The 12,979-nt window shown below is 40.3% G+C and overlaps 1 protein-coding gene across 2 annotated transcripts in view; it reads left to right on the top strand.

Moving 5' to 3' along the window:
• Positions 1-12,979, top strand: part of LHFPL2 (LHFPL tetraspan subfamily member 2) — a 136,908-nt gene that overhangs the window by 54,351 nt on the left and 69,578 nt on the right. For both annotated transcript variants that reach the window (XM_070743222.1, XM_070743223.1), the window contains exon 2: positions 12,000-12,067. The gene's annotated coding sequence lies outside the window, so the exon portion shown is untranslated. The remainder of the gene's footprint in view (positions 1-11,999; positions 12,068-12,979) is intronic.

Here is a 12,979-nt window from a genome sequence, read left to right as displayed (position 1 = left end):
ATGTGACTTAATCAACTGAAAAAGAGTCCAAGCATCTATTTGAAAACTTACCTTGGTCAGTAAGCCACTCCCACCCAGTCACATGACCTTTAAGCCACCCTCAGTCACATAGACTTGTATGTGACCCTGACTCCTTGGAGAAGGGTGGCATACAAGTATAATAATAATAATGATGATGATGATGATGATGATGATGATTGTCAAGCTATTCCCACGTGGTCACATGATCATCAAGCCACACCCACAAAATAAGCCACGCCCACAGCGTGGCAGTAAAAAATTTGGCAGCTCATCACTGGATTAGATACATTTTGTTATTTCAGCTAATTTACAACAAACCTTAGATCGGTATTGTAGTACAGTGTTGAATATAGTAATACCTTGTCTTACGAACTTAATTGGTTCTGGGATGAGGTTCGTAAGGTGAAAAGTTCATAAGATGAAACAATGTTTCCCATAGGAATCAATGGGAAAGCGAATAATGTGTGCAAGTCCAAGACTCACCCCATTTTCCTCATTACTGCCGGCATTCGGATCCTTGTTCAGGGGCAGGGAGTGGCTGGGGTGGGTAGGTGGGGGACAGTGCAGGCTGCCTGGAGGGAGCCTCGTGGGTGGATTGACACCCGCAGGAAGCTGCCTTGCGGCTAGTTGACTGGCGGGGCTCCCACTCTCCTTGAAAGTTTTCCTGATGAAGCTCTGCGCCGGGCTCCAAAGTGGCGCAAAGTTCTCCCCGCCTCCTCTGCGGCCACCTTCCCCAAGGAGCCTTCCGGCTGCACAGGAGGCAGGGAGAGCTTTGCGCCGGGCTCCGAAGGAAAGTGTGGCCACAGCGGCGGTAACAGCTATGGTTTCTCCTCCTCTTCCTCCTCCGGGCTCCGAAGCGACGCAAAGCTCTCTCTGCTTCCTCTGCGGACGGGAGGATCCTTGGGGAAGGCAACCGCAGGAGGATAAGGAGGAGAAAGCCAGAGAGAGAGGTGGATAGGATGGGCGAGCATGCGGAGGGCAGAGGGGGGGGGGTGTTAGACACATTTGTGACTGCTGTTAAGAAGATCAGAAGCCGCTTTGTAACTTTTTCTCTTTTCTACTTATTTTTTCCTCTCTTTTTCTCATTTTTAGTTGTTTTAATTTATTTTTTATTATTGTAATTAAAATCTTCGATTTAAAAAAATGAAAACTTGTATTAATCATTTGCAAAGTAATATTATAATACAATAAGCAACTTTATTATAATACAGTAGTCTTATTATTTGCATTTTATATATATCTTCCTGGGACACTGTACTGTAAATTTTCTGTTTGTTTTCATATTTACTTGGTGGGAAATATGGTTCGAATCCCTAGTGCCATCACTAATGGAGTGAGCTTCTGTTACTTGCCCCAGCTTCTGCCAACCTAAGCAGTTTGAAAGTACGTAAAAAATGCAAGTAGAAAAATAGGGACCACTTTGATGGGAAGATAGCAGCGCTCCATGCTCCTTTGGCATTTAGTCATGCTGGTCACATGATCACGGAGACGTCTTCAGAAAGTACTGGCTCTTCGGCTTAGAAACAGAGATGAGCACCGCCCCCTAGAGTTGGGAACAACTAGCATGTATGTTCTGGGGAACCTTTACCTTTATCTAAACATGTTTGCAAATTTTTTAGTTTGCATCCTAGTGTGAATTGTCACTGGCCTTTTATGACTTTTGATTGTATAAACACTTTTATGCACATATGTTATTCAAATTTATGACTTTTCTCCGTGCAGTCTTGATAAATGAGTCAACCTCTTCAGATCTTAAAGGCTTAAGCTATGCAATATGTTTTGCTTTTTACTCTAAGTAATATATTACCCAATAGTTGTAAAATGGATGTACATTTCTCAACAGTATGAGAAGAAAGCTATAATCTGACAAACGTAGTGTCGCATTAGTTGAGAACTTACTCCATCTTTGCTGCCATTAAGTTTAATTCTTAATTGACAAGTTAACATCCTATACTTTAAAGAAACTTGTGGCATTATAAATATACAGAAATGCATATTATGTGTTGCTGATCTGCTGAAAGGCAAAAGTTATTAACTAACAGCAGCATAATACATTCAAATAGTACCGTATTTCTCCTCCATGGATCATTCAGGAAAGACTATCTGCTACTGAAGTTTCATTGAAAAAAACAAAGGTAAAATATGCCCGGTAAAAGATGGTGTTTTGTCTGTTTCTTATTAACGTGAGATTTCAGAACTGATGGCAGAGTATTGTCATGGTCTTACTGGCTTGAATGAAACATCTGCTTATAATAGTGAGAATTGATACCACTTGCAAGAAGTTACAATGCCAGGCTGTTTCAATTGCTACAGAACATATTCGACTTTTATGGAACAGGCCCCCCTCAGAGGATTGCAAGCTGAGTTTTAAAATATCTGCATTTGAAAGACTGACTGATTGGCTCTTGGGTGTCCCCTGTGAGATTTTGTTAGTTTATTTTGCTAGTTAGATAGATTTATTTATTTATTTATTTATTTATTGGATTTGTATGCCACCCCTCTCCACAGACTCGGGGCGGCATACAAATCCAATAAAGTGACAAAAAACAGCATGTAACAATCCAATACTAAAAACAATTAAAAACCCATTAATATAAAAACCAAACATACATACATACATACCATGAATAGAATTGTAAAGGCCTAGGGGGAAAGAGGATCTCAATTCCCCCATGCCTGACGGCAGAGGTGGGTTTTAAGTAGCTTACGAAAGGCAAGGAGGGTGGGGGCAATTCTAATCTCTGGGGGGAGTTGGTTCCAAAGGGCCGGGGCCGCCACAGAGAAGGCTATTCCCCTGGGTCCTGCCAAACGACATTGTTTAGTTGACGGGACCCGGAGAAGGCCCACTCTGTGGGACCTAACTGGTTGCTGGGATTCGTGCAGCAGAAGGCGGTCCCTGAGATAATCTGGTCCAGTGCCATGAAGGGCTTTATAGGTCATAACCAACACTTTGAATTGTGACCGGAAACTGATCGGCAACCAATGCAAACTGCGGAGTGTTGATGTAACATGGGCATATTTGGGAAAGCCCATGACTGCTCCCGCAGCTGCATTCTGCACGATCTGAAGTTTCCGAACACTTTTCAAAGGTAGCCCCATGTAGAGAGCATTACAGTAGTCAAACCTCGAGGTGATGAGGGCATGAGTGACTGCGAGCAGTGACTCCCGGTCCAAATAGGGCCGCAACTGGTGCACCAGGCGAACCTGGGCAAACGCCCCCCTCGCCACAGCTGAAAGATGTTGGAAGATGGATTTCCAACATTGATTTATTTTTAACTGCAATATTAAGCACAGATAATGATTTTTCAATACAATGGCAAATTACCCACAAGTAGTTAAAAATAATTAAGTGAACAATGCCAGACCCAAAAGAGCCATATGTTGCTTAGCAAGGAGTTAATACGACTAGCTTCATGCTCACTGAAAGATACTTGAGCAATTTAGTCTAAACTGTGGCAAGAATCTTGTCTCTCCCACTTTCTCTGTTTCCCCTAACTTTCTCAATTTCTTTGATCCTCCAGCTCTCTTATCTGAAGACTTATCATTTAGTTGTCCAGAGGACTCAGATAACAGGATGTGCCAGCTGCAACAGTAACTTCAAAAGGCAGCGTAGGAAAATGCTCATTCACTTACAGATGTCTTTGTATATGTCTGAGAATGCTTGTGAAGAAAGCAAATACAGACTGCAGAAAGACATACGGAAATACACTTAAATATATACATTCACGCCTTCAACAATATTTTCAGAATCTATAGGATAATGTAAAAAAATTAAACAGGTTACAAAGATATAGAAATATACTTGGCCATGCTCTTCCTTCATGATTTGATTCCTTCAGCTGTCTTTTAATCGATAACCATCTGTAATGTATTGTTTTAATTGCTTTAATTAATTAATTTTTGGTAATTTAAAAGGCCGGGTGCCTACAGTTATATGCTTTCATCCTTGCTCAGCTCACACTTTCTTTAAAAGTTTCCCTAATGTCTGTGAATCATTTTATGAAAACGTTGGATTGAGTTTCAGCTTTCTGGTCGGTGACGATGCATTAAATCTTCCCTAGTATTGGCAGTGAGGAAAGGGGGATCCTTTGTTTAGCCAGACAAATTCAAAAACTGTCAACTCCAGATGTTTTGAGGCCAGACAGAGCTTACTAAAGAATGGACAATGCCCTTGGGATTGTTGTGTATATATATATATTGAGTTCATTTAGGTGTGGTTTTTCCCCCTTCTTCGCCAGCTGCAAGTAAAATGACAAAGAAACAATGGAATATATTATAAATATATATGGTTGCTAGTGAAATATGTTTTTAAGCTCTTTTCATATGTGTTGTGCTTTCCATTCACTATTCTAATCTTAGATCCAGCTGTTCTGAAGATGTTTTCTTGAACATTTTTATTTATTTATTTATTTATTGTTAGAGTTGAAAGGGACCATGCAGGTCATCAAGTTCAACCCCCTGCCTGAGCAGGAATCCTAAAGCACCCCAGCCAAGTGGCAGTCCAATCTCCTCTTGAAAGTGTCCAGAGTTGGGGAGTTCACAACCTCCGCAGGCAGGTTGTTCCAATGGTTGATCGCTCTGACCGTCAGGAAGTTCTTCCTTACTTCTAGGTTGAATCTCTCCTTGGTCAGCTTCCAGCCGTTGTTCCTCGTCCGGCCCTCTGGTGCTCTGGAGAATAGAGTGACCCCCTCCTCTCTGTGGCAACCCCTCATATACCTGTATACAGCTATCATGTCCCCTCTGGCCCTCCTTTTCTCAAGGCTATCCATGCCCAGTTCCCGCAATCTCTCTTCGTAAGTCTTGGTTTCAAGTCCCCTAATCATTTTGGTTGCTCTTTTCTGCACCTTCTCCAGAGTTTCAACATGAAGGACTGATCTTTTCAGCATAGATTTTAAAAATCTGAAAATAATTGAATAGAAAGAAATGAAAATGTTCTCTGTTTTTTGCCTTCTCTATTTTGCTGTTCCCAAAATCTGATTTTTAAATATTGACATTTATAGTAATCCTTAGCCAAATTTCAGATTTAACAGCAGTCCTGCGCTTAGAACCATTGTAGCATTCTCATGATCACATGATCAAAGTTCAGGCGCTTGGCAACCAGCATGTATTTATCATACTTGCAGCATCCTGTGATCATGTGATCTCACCATTTGCAACCTTCTCAGTTAAATTCCAATATGCAAAATCAATAGAAAAAATGGATTCCTTTAATAACAGAATGAATCACTTAACAACCACAGTGATTACCTTAACTACGGCAAAACGGTCTTAAATTTGAATGCAACTCCCTTACCTAGCAGTGGAAATTCTGGTTCCAATTGTGTTCCTATGTCGAGGACTATCTGTATATCTTTTAAATTATTATTGATATTATTTATTTATTTATTTATTTATTTATTTATTGGATTTATATGCCGCCCCTCTCTGCAGACTCGGGGCGGCTAATACCTTTTATAGTGTATGTTACTGGTTGGCAGTACATTTTCAATTTTAAGTTTGTTATCCTGTTCTCTTCTCGCTCAGAAATTCCAGGAAGTGGTGCTGAAATCTTGCTTGCTACTCATGAAGGATATTTGTGTATTGTGAATAAGCACATGCGTACAATGTGTTTTCTCGCTCTTTCTCTTACAAGCCAAAATCATAAGCATTAAGCTTAATGTAGTAGAATAATATAGAGAGACCTAATATAGATAATCTAATTCACAGGGTTGGGCTGGTGAAAAATCAGAGGAGTGTTATGTATACCGAGCCAAAATTCTTGGAAAGACAGAATAGAATTCTAATCTTCCCTAGTATTGGCAATGAGGAAAGGGGGATCCTTTGTTTAGCCAGACAAATTCAAAAACTGTCAACTCCAGATGTTTTGAGGCCAGACAGAGCTTACAAAAGAATGGACAATGCCCTTAGGATTAGTGTGTGTGTGTGTGTGTGTGTGTGTGTGTGTGTGTGTGTGTATAGATTCGTTTCCGGACACAATTCAAAGTGTTGGTTATGACCTATAAAGTCCTACATGGCATAGGACCAGATTATTTCTGAGACCGCCTTCTGCCGCACGAATCCCAGTGTCCGGTGAGGTCCCACAGAGTTGATCTCCTTATGGTCCTGCCGACCAAACAATGTCGGCTGGCGGGGCCTAGGGGAAGAGACTTCTCTTATAATTAGAACTAGTTAGAGGAATAGCAATGAATAAACGTAAATTGTAATAAGGTAAGATACCTCTAAGTCCTAATCTTCACAAATATCAATGGTTCCCAACCTTTGCAAGTTGGCGGCTTGGCAGCAGGGGAATGCATGCGCAGATCAATTTGCAAAGGTAGAACTGTGTGCACCCGCTAGCCTGCGTGTGTGTGCACACCAGCCTACCACTTGCAGAGCCCGATTCCAAAAGGGCTACAATCCAGTGGTGGGCCACAGCCCAGGGTTTGGGGACCCCTGCCATACATGATAAATGGAGCTCTTTAGCATGGAAATTATTTTGTGCAGTATGACAAATTTTAGTTTCATCTCTGGGCTTTTTAGGATCAATGGGAAATTTTGGTGTCTCGATTGATTCAGATATACTGTAAACAAGAAACCTCTTCTCCATTGCTGGATTTAAGAATGAATAAATGTGCTTAATCCAAACAAGGAAGATTTGCTGTTATTGAACTCAGCAAGTTACTAGATCAGGAAATTCCCAGTCTATGTATTATGTCATACCTTCTTTGAAGGAAACAGGCTTCTGGCCCAGAATAATTCTGAGCTCAGTTTTGCTCCTGGGGTCTCAAAATGCTTGTGGCTATGATTCAGAGTATTTTTCTAGCTTTGGCTGCAGGATCAAGACCTGGCTATTGTCATCCATCTGTCGGTAACTTGCCAGCTATGTATTAATGTATTTTTCCAGGTGGTCTGGTAATTGCAGTTGATGGATACTGATATGCACGATGCTGTGTGGGTGTGAGAGAGGAGGATGGGGGGAAGTGAATGCATACTTCAAGATATGAATAATATTTTTTCAAATCCAATTATCCCAAATTCATTTTTGAGCTTAGCTTTAGTGCTGAAATTCGTTAATGACCTAAGTCATACTCTGGTTGTTTCGTATGTAACCTAATAACACCAAGAAGCAGATGTTTTTCAATTGGAGTCCCAGCTTATTACCCAGTAGTAGTTTAAATTCAGTGGCTTACGAATTTATTTTTCTTAGCTAGGATCTCATTATTTCTATGTGCTTCATAAATTGGATTTATTATGTCTTGATGAGAGTTCAGAGCCACAATACGTAGCTGCTGGCAGCCTTTCTAAGTTGTGATGTTTCCATAGTTCTCGGGGAAGATGCACAACGGGAAATGGGAACAGTTAAAGTCTCCTCCTCTCTCCAACTTCTTTATTTCTGGGGGAGGGGGGATCCATTAGAGCTTGTGTTTTCCTTCCAAAAATTCCAGGTGCAGTTTTTCTCCAGATAGAATTAAGACTCTTCTTAAGAGTCATATTACTCAGGGTTATTTCTCAGTGGAAATTACCATCTTGTGATCTATAGGCTGGGTTTCTGTGATGGGATGACATTTGGCTTGCTGAACAAATGGAGGATTCTGAGAGTTGAGAAAAATAACACATTTTGATGAGCAGAAGCAGAATTAAGTACCCTTCAAAGGAAAGGACCTCAAGGACCTGTGTTGCTACACTGGTAGAAAACAAACTGAAAGCATTTCACATAAGCCTTGCCTAATCCTGCAATAAATGTGTGTGTAGGCGGAAGAAAGTTCCCACCAATAATCAGCAAGGTCTAAATCATGTGTCCCCAAACTTGGCAATTTTAAGACTTGTGGACTTAAACTCCCAGAATTCCTCAGCCTGCTTAGCTGGCTGGAGAATTCTGGGAGTTGAAGTCCACAAGTCTTAAAGTTGCCAAGTTTGGAGACCTCTGGTCTAGATTCAAGACTCTTCTAAATTTATACAGTAAGTGTAAGTGGGTTCTGTCCTAATCTATAACCTGTATATGAAAATTCATGGAGCCACATATACTAGTGTTGTGGTTCAGCCTGAGACTGCTCAGGGACCGGCTGTGTCTCTGCTGGCTCCATGCCCGGAGGAAGATGACAGCGAAGAGGAGGGGGCTGAGCAGTCGGACAGGGAAGAGGAAAGTCAGGAATGGGACGAAGGAGAACAGCATGAGGCTCTCCCCAGCCAGTAGCTTGGAGTCATTAGGTGATGAAGCACAAGCCGTCATTGACATGTGACAGAGACATTCAGATCAAAGAAAGAAGCAATTAAAGAAGTATTATCAGCACTGAATTAGGAACAGCTGGGCTTGGGTGTGGTCCTCCTTAGCAGGGTTTAAAAGGCAGGCAAGCCCTTGCAGCTATGTGGAGTGTTATCAGTTGGAGTTACGGTGACCTGCTTTGTTCTTGACGTCTCTGTTCCTGGCTTGTGGCCCAGCAGTTTGGAAGACCCGTGGGAGGTGTAGGTCTGCTATCTACAGCCTCGTCTTGGCAGCAAGAATCCTGTATTGCTGCATGGACTTTTGCCTTCGTGGATATATTTGAAGATACAGCGTTTTCCTGTTTGTAAGGACATTTTCTGTTACCTGTGTTTTTCTTGAATTTTATAAACTGCCTTAGCCTTTTACCGGTGTGTCTGGCTTCTGTTTTTGGGTTGGTCTTGGCTTCCGGAGTGACCCAGACAGAACAACTAGTGTCCAAGAACAGTAGCATGAAACAGCTAAATGTATTGTGAAAAGAGAAAGGTGTATTCTTCACTTTTTCAGTGCTATTGTAACTTTGAACTGTCAACTGTTGTAAGTCGAAGACTACCTGTAGTTACTTTCTTGGTTTTGCTCTTGAATTTTCTTTTGTAAAGCTGAATTATAAATATAAAGAGTTAGGGTTTTTTACCTTTATTTTTCCCGAGAAAATAGTCATTGTGTGTTTGTGATATGTTTGCCTGTATACTGTAAGCTGAGTGACTTATTTGTTTATGAGATAACCTTTTTCTGTAACTTTCCATAACAAGGGAAAGCAGAAGGAAAAAACCTAAAGAAATAACATCTGTGGAGTAGCCTCTTAGTCATATATATATGCAGGATTGCCTTAACTAGACAAAATTGGCAAACAAATCCACTTGAGAGAATAAGATTTAACTTGGCAGAATGTTAGAGCCCCAGCTTTTGAAAAAGAGTACTTATCTTTACCACCTTTCTAAAGCTGATGACAAAGAGCCAGTAAAACTAGAAAGATTCTGTTTATTTTGTAACCAATAGAACAGACTATTTTTTGTGTGAAAGTAATGGGTAGGCTCTTAAGAGAATTTAAATAATGAAGTCCCTACAGTGAATTGTAGGATGACCAAAAAAGAAAGAAAGAAAAAGTTCTTTGTGGTATATTGTTAACTACTTTTAACATTCCCACTAACCCTGCAGCTGGACTTCATCTAAAAAAATGAGTACAATGTTAACTCCTTCAAAACCGGCAAACTGATCTGAAGGTTTGTTTTGTTGGCATCAGAAAATACCAGTTTTGCAAGTCAATGTTCATTCAGAAAAGAATGAAAACCAAAGGAGTTTAATTAAAAACAGAAATGTAAAACAAAGTAGACTATTTGATTAGTTCTAGATTTAATAAAGAGAATTGTTCCCTAATTTGGTTGTATTTTTTTCTTTGTATTCATAAATTTAGTTAACAATAAAAAATTAATAATAGTGAATGGTCATTAAGAAAAAAAACATTGGGCATGATGTAGTACAGAGGTCCCCAAACTTGGCAGGTTTAAGACTTGTGGACTTCAACTTCCAGAATTCTGGCTGGAGAATTCTAGGAGTTGAAGTCCACAAGTCTTAAAATTGCCAAGTTTGAAGACCCCTGATGTAATAAAGGCTAGGTTCTAGAGATAAAAAATGTTTTTACACTATATATTTAAATCTTGATATTTTAAAAAAATGTAGAGACATTGCAAATGCTGTTTTATTGAAGCTTTCTGGGAGGTACACAGTGCAATTTAAAACGACCAGATTTTTGTGGTTAATCTTCAACCACAAAACTATTTCTGTACCCTAAATCAGCTGGCCTGGAATTCTAGGGTTATGTCTTCTCGGGGACATCAGTTTAGAGAAGACTGCCCAAGCAGGATAAGGTTTATAGCTGGGGAAGAGGGCTGCTTTGTTAATATTGACTCTAATGCAGTTTGGTTCAGTGCAATTATCCTGTGCAGTTCAAAAGATACAGCTAGCTTGGTTAATATTTTCTGAGTTCATAGTATATTTGGGCAGAATGCCATGTAGATTTGCCAGTATTGACAAAAACCTTTAGGACACCTATGGTAATTTTACTTGCAAAGGATGATAATATTGTTAATCGCTCATTTAGGTAATCCTTGTGATGATTGGGAAACATAGAGGTAAAGGCAGTTCCTACCAGTACGGTAGGGGTTCCTACCGCTACGGTCGAAGCCATTGCACCGGTAGCGAAAATTGAGCTATGCGCACAGCTCTGCATCTCCAGCACGTGCACGTCTGAGCAAGATTTCGCTTCTGCGCATGCGCAGGAAGAAAAATCTCACAAGGAGACGCACGCGCTAGAGCGATTTTGGCTATTTTTTGCTTCTGTGCATGGGCAGAAGCAAAAAAATAGCCGGAATCTCTTTCGCGCACATTCCCCCGCAAGATTTTCCTTCCTGCACATGTACAAAAGCAAAATGTTGCTCAGACGCATGCACACACACGCATCAGACATGCGGAGCTGCCTACACAGCACATTGGTAGCAGCAGGAGCGGCAATCCCCACCTGGGTTCTGGTAGTCCTCAACTTTCAACCACAATTGATCCCAAAATTCTGTTGCTAAGCGAAACAATTGTTAAATGAGTTTTGCCCCTTTTAGACCTTTCTTGCCACTGTGTTAAGGGAATCACTGAAGCTGTTAATTTAGTAACACAGTTAAGCAAACCTGTCTCCTCCGTTGACTTTGCCTGTCCGAAGGTCGCAAAACGGGATCGTATGACCTTCAGCACACTGCAACCGTCATAAATTTGAGGCAGTTGCCCAGTGTATGAATTTAATCATGTGGGATGCTACAATAGCCATAAGTTTTTTTTATTATTTAATTATTTTGTCCAATACACAATGAGGGTTTTAGTGGGTACAGTATATATATTTATATACACATAGTAAAATACATGATGAAGGTTATAGAGGAGATACTCATAGTAAAATATATCTAAGAAAGAATAGAAAAGAAGATATAGTAATAGAACATATCAATGAAAGAATAGAAGAAGAGATATAGGAATAGAAGAAAGGTATAGGAGATATAGGAGAGCAATAGGACAGGGGACGGAAGGCACTCTAGTGCACTTGTACTCGCCCCTTACTGACCTCTTAGGAATCTGGATAGGTCAACCGTAGATAATCTAAGGATAAATTGTTGGGGGTTCGGGAATGACACTATGGAGTCCGGTAATGAGTTCCACGCTTCGACAACTCGGTTACTGAAGTCATATTTTTTACAGTCAAGTTTGGAGCGGTTAATATTAAGTTTAAATCTGTTGTGTGCTCTTGTGTTGTTGTGGTTGAAGCCGAAGTAGTCGCCGACAGGCAGGACATTGCAGCATATGATCTTGTGGGCAATACTTAGATCTTGTTTAAGGCGTCTTAGTTTTAGGCTTTCTAGGCCCAGGATTGAAAGTCTAGTGAAAGTGTGTGAAAAATAATCATAAATCACTTTTAGTGTTGTAATTTGAACGGTCGTTAAATGAATGATTGTAAGTGGAGGACTATCTGTTTGTTCTCTTGCTTTAAAGATAAAATATGCTTATGACTAGGGATCCTCAAAATGTAAACGCTCAACTCCTTCCAATCGCCCTAACTCTTCTGTGAATTAAGGGGCTTAGAGAGTTGTAAAAAGGGAATTTTAGATATTGTACTATGAAATGTAAAACTGGATTGACAGACTGGTACATTTTTAACTAATGCAACTTTTCTTACATGATGTTAATATTTCTTCCCCAGAAAATCTCAACATTTCTGAATGGCAGTCTTCTTTTACTCAGAAGAAAGCACTCTGATATATTAATCAGGTAAGTAAAATAAAGATTATAATTTTATTCTTTATTTTATTCAAAAGGTCTTTGATGAGCAGCCCCTCAGGATTTGGGAACAACCATGGAAATTAAAGATAGATTTTCATTAGAAGTTTACATATAGGGAATGTGATGGTTCTTTATCTGCAGTAATAATAAAATAATATCTTGCTGGATCAGACCAAGACCCATCTTATAAATGGTTTTCTCATTTCTTTGGGTAGTTTTCAAGCAGGACATGGAGGCATACTTCTCTCTTGCTATTGCTTGCATTCAGCTATAATTTGGAAGTAGGTCCCCACCTGGAAGGAAACATTAAGCCTTCCAAACAACAGCTCTTGACAAACTTGTTCTCTATATGTTTATCCAGTTCCTATTTAAACTCATCCCAGTTAGTTGGTATCACTACATTTCCTAATACTGGTAGTCTTTGGCTTACAATTCATTTAGTTCAAACCATTCAAAGTTACAACGTCACTGAAATAAGTGATTTATGTCTGATTTTCATACTTAAGGACTGTTGAAGCATCCCTATGGTCACATGATCAAAAATTGGTCTCTTGACAACTAGCATGTATCCATGACAGTTGCAGTGTCCCGGGGTCATGTGATCACCTTTGACCAATGGGTTCCTCAGTAGGCCCTCTCTACCAGCACGAATAGGACAGGGTTGTCCTAGTAGGAGGAAGCAGTTCATCAGGTAGCCTGGACCTATGCCGTTAGGGCAGGAGTGTGTCAAACTCAATTTCATTGAGGGTTTCATCAGGGTAGTGGTTGACTTTGGGGGATTGGCCAGGTGTGGCCAACTGGGTGGACATGGCCAGTTTATGCCACTTCCCAAACTTCTGGCATGTTTCCTCTTTTCATTGGGTGGATTGGGCCAATGCCATACTGGTCTGATCTTTCCTC

Source organism: Erythrolamprus reginae, chromosome 2, assembly GCF_031021105.1.
Source record: "Erythrolamprus reginae isolate rEryReg1 chromosome 2, rEryReg1.hap1, whole genome shotgun sequence".
Classification (NCBI taxonomy): Eukaryota; Metazoa; Chordata; class Lepidosauria; order Squamata; family Dipsadidae; genus Erythrolamprus; species Erythrolamprus reginae.
This window is presented reverse-complemented; position numbering and strand designations above follow the sequence as displayed.